Here is an 8,154-nt window from a genome sequence, read left to right as displayed (position 1 = left end):
CTTGAACTCTGGGTCTGGGCACTGTCCCTCAGCTCTTCAGCTCAAGGCTAGTGCTCTACCACTTGAGCCAAAGCGCTACTTCTGGTTTTCTGGTGGTTTATTAGAGATAAGAGTCTCACGTACTCTCCTGCCCAGCCTGGCTTTGAACCACGATCCTTAGATCTCAGCCTCCTGAGTAGCTAGGATTACAGGCGTGAGCCACCAGTGCCTGGCTTTTCTCAGCTTTCTTAGAAGTCTGTCCTCCCAAAAATAAACAAGGATGGATGCAATATGTTGTGGGAACCATGTCTTTAAAGGGGAGGCCGGGTGGGGGTACAGCCTCTCTCAAAGGCAGGACACATGCCCTGGGTTTGGTCCTCAGAAAACAAAACTAAATAATAAGGTGCCTCATTTGTTCTTTTCACTTCTTTTTGACTAGAATGTGATCAAGTTGGCAAGACAAGCTGGCCCAATCTGGAAAGCTAAGTTAGAAGACGGCTGGGTCTCAGACCCTTCCTCTGGTCCTAGACCGCTTTTTCCAGACAGGAAAGCGAAATAAACTGCCCACTTGTTTAAGCCACAGTTATTCTGAGTCGATCTGAGCCCTGGAGCCTCCATCCGCTGTCATGAAGCATGTTCCTCGGATGGGTAGGATGACAACCAACCAACAGGGTCAGCTTCCATCAGAGAGCCCGAACCACATGATGTAGCTTAACAGCGTTGCCTTATGTTAAAAGAATCAATTGCACAATAAAGTATAGGAAGAGCCACTATAAATGAAGTCCATGTGTTTATTTAAAAAAAGAAAGATTTCTACTGCCTTCGAAGCTTGATGTCTGCCCAGTGTTAGGCTGCAGCAACCCCATTAATGCGGCTAGAGGCCCCTGCCTCTGCTCCCATCAGACCACACAGGAGAGCAGCCGAGGACGACCAGCATAGAAAGCCAAATGGAAACAGCACAGAGGAAATGGATTTCGTTTTCTCCCACAAGGATTTCCTTTGTGGGAGGCGGGGTCTCTCCCTTCGCTCCCTGCCACGTGGTATCACACAGACTTCCTTCCACATACAGCTCTCTGGTTTGTGAGAGACGGGGAAGCTTCAATGACTCCACTCTCAGACCTCCGTTCCCCAGTCTTGAAGGGCAACTGGGAGAGAACTGGCACTGGCACCCTTAGGTGTTTGAAGGGAGGGACAAAAGTGAAGAAGTAAACGTTGAATTTCCTGGATGAACCGGAAGTTTAGTGTCACATCAGATTCCGTTTCTCTCCTCCCCTAGTTGAGGCTGGCTTGTGGCTCAAGGCCACAGCATGATCTGTTCTGCCATTGGCTTTCCTGACTCTTCCCTTCCGCCCCTCCCACACTCTGCTCCTTCACCAGAGCAGGTCAGAAGAATGGCAAAAATGATTTACCATCGCTAAGATGTGGAACCGACCCAGATGCCCCTCGGTAGATGAATGGATCAAGAAAATGTGGTCTGTGTACACAATGGAATTCTGTTTCCACCGCCTCATTTGTTAGGAAATGGAAAGACTTGGAAAATTATGTTAAGCGAGTTAAGCTAGATCTAAAGAAACAGGCTGTATGGTTTCCCTCATTTGTAATAACTAGGATTTATCTGTGCTATTCTTAGCAAAGGATCACAATAGCTCGATGGCTAGTTGCATATGACCGTATGAAGTGAAGCTTAGCAAATCAACTCCAAGAAATGCAAAGACGTTTTTTTATAATGTACTGTTTGCAATTATTTCTTTTTCCTTTCTTTCCCTCCCCACTTTGATTTATGCCCTGTTGTCACTGTTTTTTATTTCTGTACCCTTTATCTTGTGTAGAAATTTATCTGATTTGCAGAGGGGAGGGGAATCACAGAAAGCGGGGGGCAGGGGGACAAAGGGCGAACCAATGCAACAGCCATACGCACTGGACCTGGTGCTGGCAACTGACTTTACAACGTGGCGGGAGGGGAGTCAGGGGGAAACAGGAGCAAATGAGGGAGGGGGTAACACTGTTCAAAAGAAATGCACTCACTACCTTACGTAGGTAATGTAACCCTGCCATGTGTTTTACGTCTTTTCGTTGAACTGAAGCTGTGGGAGTTCTGTCTGGGCCCATGCTAGCTGGCCCTCCTGTCCTTGAGGTCAGGTACCAACACGGACCCACCAACAGCTGATGGGGGGGTGTTCTTCAGTGATCCTCAAAGAATCTCTAAGCTCACCCAGTTCTGGTGAGCTCCCTCCCTTCCCTCCCTGGCTTCTATGGTACAGCGCATGGACGGTGACGCTCACCTGGACAGGAGTCATGGGTGGCTTGTCCCAGGTCCTCCTGTGGCTAGGTCCAGGGCACTTCCTGGCTGATTTGGACCCCAGGAGCACCAGCTTTCTCTGACTGCCACCTCTGCGATCTTTTTTTCTCTGCTATTTTTTTCAACACTGCCGACTCTACCTGCCTCTGGGCCTCTGTCTCCTGCAGGCAGGAAGCAAAAACCAGGTTCCCTGTCCACACTGCCTCTCAGACTGCAGACTGCCCAGGCCAAGCACCCCCCTCACTCCCCGCTGCTTGTCTGTGCCAGCCGCACAGGCTCACTGATCCTCTCCTCTCCCGCAGACTCTCCTGGAGCCTTTTACAACTGCTTCTAGGGTCTCTGTGAAAGGAAAAGAGTCGCCCTCCATCAATCAAGATGCATTGTACTCATAAATTGATTTGTTCATTGGTAGCTCCTTTGTACAACTACTTAAAGATCATCAAATTATGATTTTAAAATGTAGTTCACCTTGAAAGTTTGGATCACTGCACTAATCCAGACTCCTTACTGTCTATGCCAGCCAGGAGATCTGTTGGGTGAGGACTGATGGATGCACTATTTTTCCTTTCTTAGTAAGGCCTTCCAGGGCACACTTTGCAGCTCTTCCTTAGGATGTGAGGGGGAAGGGCTCTGAATAGCATGCTCCTCTTTCTTTCATACTAACAGACTTTTAGCATATTGCTAAAAGCACAGCTATCCTACCGGCCACTTCATTCTCCATGCTTCTTTGTGACTAAGGTTCTGGATTCAAATTTATATCTAACAAATACATGCACCTCTATGTGATTAGCATCCAGGGCCAGGTACAGACATGGCCTGGCTGTGGCTATTGGCTGGGAAGGCTTTATCTCCAGAGCCCATTCTCTTATCTGTGCCCCCGGCTGGATCTGTGTCTGGGGGCGGGGGTCACTCCTGAATTCCAGCATCATTTCTCAATTGGAAAGGCAAGAGATTCACAACACCATCAAATCTGCCTGCTTTCTGATCAAGCATTTCCATTCACTTCTTGGCTTCTTTCACATCTTTTAGCATAAACAACAAGCCAAGTGCACCATACACCTCTGCTTGAAATCTCCTGCACCTACAGATCTCCTGGTTCTCAAGGCTCAGTGTTTACTTCCATCAAAGATGGTTAAGATAACAGCCTTTGGCCACCACATACCAAGTCCAGTCCAGTCCAGTCTTCTTCCCTCTCTTTCAAGCCCTCACCATGGCTTGCTTCTTCAGAGATCATGGTGTTGCTATGATTCATTTGTTCAAGGCTCCTCACACTCCAACTTTCTGCCAGGATCTCTCCAGTCCCAAAGCCATGTCCACATTATAAGTGTTTGTTATAAAAGTACTAGTTAGCTGTAGCTGTGTAACAAATTACTCCAAAATATAGTGACTTAAAACAAACAACTCTGTGAAACTCACAGACTCTTCAGGTCAGGAAATCAGGAATGCTTCAGCAGGGAGTTCAGGCTTGTTCTCTCATGAGCACAGTGTTGTGATGTCAGCAGCGATGGGGTCACCTGGAGCTCGGCCGACTTCCCCGCAGGTCTGTTGACAAAGGCACAGTGTCTCACGCCTGAGCCTCTCCATAATTCTAAAAAGAGAGTGAGAAAAATGCAAGATGATCTTGCAATGTCATTTACTGTCAGAAAGCAAGGAAATATTTTAAAATGTGTTTTGGTCAGTTCAGCTCTGCTCAGTTCTGTTCTGTTTCTGTTTCAACGTGAAGGCTTGGCAACAGGACCCCAGAACTACTCTGGAAGGACTCTGGCCAAAGTTAACATAACTTGAGCGAGATAATTATCTTGGTCCATTCTATGCTGCTATAACTGAGTAACATAGGCTAGATAATTTATGGACAAGAGAGGTTTCTTTGGCTCCTGGTCTTGGGGAGTTTAGAACACAGTTCCAGCCATCATGCTGTGTCATAACATGGCAAGAGGGCAAGCAAGTGTGCTTCAGACAGAGAGGAAATCAGGTCGGACTCTGAGCTCCATCTGAGTCTGCTGGAAACGAGCCCACTCCTGCAACAAAGGCTTCAATTCATTCACAAGGGCTTCACCACAGCTTTCAGGCCTCATTTCTTACTGACATTGTTGGAGGGGACATCCTAGTCATAGCAATAATAAATAACCATGTTATTGATTTATTACCTAATGAATAAAGTCAATGTCCAAAAGTCCATACAAATACCAATAAGTAACTGAGTAAGTGAATGAAAAAAAGAAGAAAGGTCCCATCTTCCTTACACAGGAAGTCTGATTCATAAATATAGAAGGAATCCGGAAGTAGGAAATCATTATTAGAACAAATAGAGAATTGCTCTGTGCCAGACTCACTGATAATTACTTAAATTATTGGGTGGATAGAAGAAGAACCAACAGGAAGTAGGTGCCCCTCCATTCACAATGGAGTCAGGTCCTGATAAGCTGCAAGTGCATTCGACCAGCCCAGCTACTGAGCTGCACAGTTCAGCAGCACAGTCCACTGAGACGGGAACTACCTATCAGGCGCATGCTCGGGGAAGGTCGAAACTCAAAAGCTGAACTATCATTTCCACTATCATTTTGGCACCATCATAAAGTGTAAGAATCATACATAATCATAAATCAGGGATGCCTGTAGTTGGTCCATATTTATACTTCTCCCCAACTTTATTAATTGCTGTTGTGCTTTTGAAACCTAACCATAAAGTCATTCTTTCTTGTGTGTTGAATTTAGTGACCTGTTTTGATTGAATACACCACAGAAAGGAAACAAAAAAAAAACCCTTCTGACTTTCTAATGGAGTCACCTTAGCCAGGTGACTAAGTATCTATATCCCCTGATACTACATGGCTGCCCGGTGATACAATACCACGAGGATGTATCACACCCATGGCGCTATTCCCCCAAATGTATAATAAGCTCAGAGTAAATTATGGTTTTGATGCCATGTGCACAAAAGCCCATGTAGGGCGGGGCCTGGAGGACAGCAGTGGTGGCCACACAACTGGTCCTGCGGGGATGCAGGATGCAGGTGCTGAGACACCATGCATAGAGGAGGAAGAAGAGAGATAGCACCTGAACCAACGGGCTATGCATCCCACCAGGCCAACTGCACCCAAAAGCAAGCCTGCCGAAGGAAAGGAAGCGAAGACAAAGCCAGATGCAAGCTGAGAGGACTCCATCTCCACCATAGAAGAACCAGAGAACGAAACGCCACCTGCTACAGCTAGTGAGACAGCACAGCCCCAGGGGGAGCCTGAGAAAGAAGAGAAGGAAGAAAACGAGTCTTCTGAAGCCAGCAAAAAAGGATGAGCAAGATCAACCCAAAGAAAAGGTGAAGAAAGTGAAGAAAAGAAAAAAAGCATATACCTTTCTGGGCCGCCCTTTCTACCAGCCAGCCAGCCAGGGCTCAGAAACAAACACCCATGGCTTCCTCTCCATGTGCCAAGATGGATGCGATCCTACCTGCGCTATGAAGGCATGCTTCAGAAGAGGAGTGCATCAATGGTTGCTATTCGAGAATATCCTCCTCTGGAACTAGAGAAGAAGAGGCAATCTCCTTAAGCCAGCACTAAACAGAGAATTAGAGGGGTCATCAAACAGTAAATGGAAAAGGTGCATCTGGAAGCTTAATTGTGGTCCAGAAATCACAAACAACACCTCAGAAGTCTAGGAAAGGAAAGAAGAGCTCCACAGGATTTCCAGCGCCACAAGTAAAATTGGAGAATGCATTCCATGGACCTTCACTCACCTCTATGAACTTAAAGAATCGGCCTACCATATCATCAGGAAATACGTGTCTCAGTATTATCCTAAGCTTAGAGCGATGTCAGGCCCCACTGTTGAAGAATGTTCTGCAGAGACGCCGGTTAGAACAAGTAACTGGCAAAAGTACTGCAGAGACCTTCCAGCTGAAGAGACCACCAGGCTTGGTGGAAGCCTGCTGGAACATGCCGTCTTGTCTGTCATTACTGCCATGAATGAGCTGAAGACCTGCTCCACTGCTTCTCTGAGGTACATCTTGGAGAACCACCCAGGGACCAGTTCTGACTATCAAATAGCAAATGCTGAAGAAAACTCTGCAGACATGTGAGAAGAGTGGGCGGATGGAGCAGATCTCTGGTGAAGGATTCAGTGGCACCCTCCCATTCTGCTTTCCTAGGAGTCCTATTTCCAAAGCAAGAGTAAGATGACTCTCAAGGTGAGGATGAAAATGAACACAAGTCATCAGAAGAAAAATCGGAGGATGAGGAGCCCCTACCAGAGAGGAGATTGCAAAAGAGTGAGATGGGGTAGGAACGGTGAGAGAGGATCTACGTCTGCCTCTTCAGCAAAAGAAGTTTCCCATTTGGGGACTGCGACAAAGGTGCTTTCCTCTGGCTGAGCCGTATCCTAACACCTCTGTGTGTGGTGTATGTGTGAGTGCATGCATGTGTGATGGGTGTGTGGTATGTGCATGTATTTGGTGTGATCACGTGTGTGTGTGATGTGTATTTGGTTTGAGCCTGTGTGTGGTGTGAGCATGTGTGTGTAGTATGTGTGTATGTTTGGTATGAGCATGTGTGTGTGTGGTATGTGTATATATTTGGTGTGTGGGGGGGTATGTATTGTGTGACAATTCTGGCCCAAGCCTATGCTTAACAATGTGATACTTCTGCCACACAGGCCACAAATCATCATTATAGATTAATAGGAAAAAGTAAAGAGCTCACTCAAATTGCACTCTCATTCCGTTGGACAGGTATGTATTTCATCCCATACCTTCAACAGGAATCCACTGAAATGCAAAAATAAAAGAGCAGTGAAGAGCCTGAGCAGCCGCCTCATGATCCACCTTGAATGTTGTCTTTGTTGTTCTTAAATGTTGATATGTTACAACACCCAGAGAGAAAATAGAGCACAGACTGTGCGATCTGAACATCCCAACCACAAAAACAACCATATTGTAACACCAAAATATATTTATAAAACTGGTCAAGGAAATTGAATTTAACATATGCTGTTATCATACAAGAATTTTTAATGAAATAACACTTTGTATTTATATAGCACCTTTCTTGTAAGGAGCAAAAATATGGCTCTGATATTATTACTCATTCTCATACCATCCTTGACAGGTGGGCAGTAGCAACATTTATACCAAGTTTTAATCACTGGGAAGCCAAGATGCATAGCAAGAAGGAACAAACCATACAGAACAAGCCAGAAACTTGGAACTTTCCAGACTTCATGCCCACTGTGCTACCTACTCTTTTTTTTTCCTCTGAAATCTTGAAGCCTTGCTTAAATACTAGTGAAAAGAAAATAGAGGAATGGCAGAAAGATATAGCAGCTTTCCAATAACCTACTCATGGAACTCACCTAGACTGAAAATGACTGCAAGTTATGAACCACACTCAGACTCTGACAATCTATGCTACAGCCTAAGTAAAGTTAAATATACCCCATTAAGGTTCTTAGTAGTTACAACAGTTGAAGACCCATACCCCATCAATAATATAATGTGCAGGTGGTACACAGCAAATGAATTAGGAACATTGAACTAATAAAATTTGAGTAGCACAAGAATTCTTGATTCAATTATAACTTCACAGAGAGAATTTTCTAGATGATACTATACTATTTACCTGAGAATCTCTTCAAAAATATTTCCAAGGAACAAGATGCTATGTCAAAAAACAAACTTTATAATTTGGGCAGGGGGTAGGGGATTAGGGGAGTATAGCTAAGGAGGTGGGAGGGAAGGGATGGTAGGGGAAAGACAAAGGAGGAGGCAACAATGCTGGATAAGAAATGTACTCATGGGGCTGGGAAGGTGGTTCAGTGGTAGAGCGCTTGCCTTGCATGCATGAGGCCCTGGGTTCGATTCCTTAGCACCACATAAGCAAAAAGAA

At 45.5% G+C, this 8,154-nt stretch overlaps 1 pseudogene; it reads left to right on the top strand.

Moving 5' to 3' along the window:
- Positions 1-847: 847 nt before the first annotated feature.
- LOC105993611 overlaps positions 848-8,154 on the top strand; it is a 12,128-nt pseudogene continuing 4,821 nt past the window's right edge.

The sequence above is a fragment of the Dipodomys ordii genome, unplaced genomic scaffold (assembly GCF_000151885.1).
Source record: "Dipodomys ordii isolate 6190 unplaced genomic scaffold, Dord_2.0 Scaffold98, whole genome shotgun sequence".
Classification (NCBI taxonomy): domain Eukaryota; kingdom Metazoa; phylum Chordata; class Mammalia; order Rodentia; family Heteromyidae; genus Dipodomys; species Dipodomys ordii.
This window is presented reverse-complemented; position numbering and strand designations above follow the sequence as displayed.